Source organism: Oculina patagonica, chromosome 11 (genome assembly GCF_052425735.1).
Source record: "Oculina patagonica isolate OP01 chromosome 11, crgOcupat, whole genome shotgun sequence".
NCBI classification, from domain to species: domain Eukaryota; kingdom Metazoa; phylum Cnidaria; class Anthozoa; order Scleractinia; family Oculinidae; genus Oculina; species Oculina patagonica.
In genome coordinates this window covers 3,710,992-3,711,563 of record NC_135768.1, presented here as the reverse complement: position 1 = coordinate 3,711,563, position 572 = coordinate 3,710,992, and positions in this window count along the sequence as shown.

Here is a 572-nt window from a genome sequence, read left to right as displayed (position 1 = left end):
ACGAAACTGTTTAAATATTTAAACACAAAAGAAACTTGATCGCATGTAAGCGAACAGCAAAATACCGAAATATAGCTTTTCAAAGCAAATGGTTACCTCTTGAAAACAATAACGGGGAATCTCAACTGAGATTTATGAGCTGACTCGCGTGGTCTAAATAAAGGCACAAGCTGCGAGCATTGAATATTAACAACAAGTTCGAGTTCCCTCTTCAATGGCACAAGTTTATGATAATACAAAAACCGAGCGTACACAATTCGTTACCTGTCCTCAGAACTAAGTCATGTCGAGTATTTCTTTCATTGTTGCCGCTTAGAATGGTCGTTTTAACAAGTGGCTTGAATAAAAAATAGCTTGAAAAAACATCCAAACCCCATAAAACAACGATAAATCACGGTACAGATTTCTTGACGAATGATTAATCGGATATTACGCTTTATGTCGGTAGGCACAAATTTTAAATGACGTTTGAGCTTTGTGGTGAATTGTGGTGCTTTTCACGATGAAAAATTGCTGACGAGTTTAGTGTTCTTAAAAAAAAGTCAAAAGAACAGATGAATACACAAAAAATG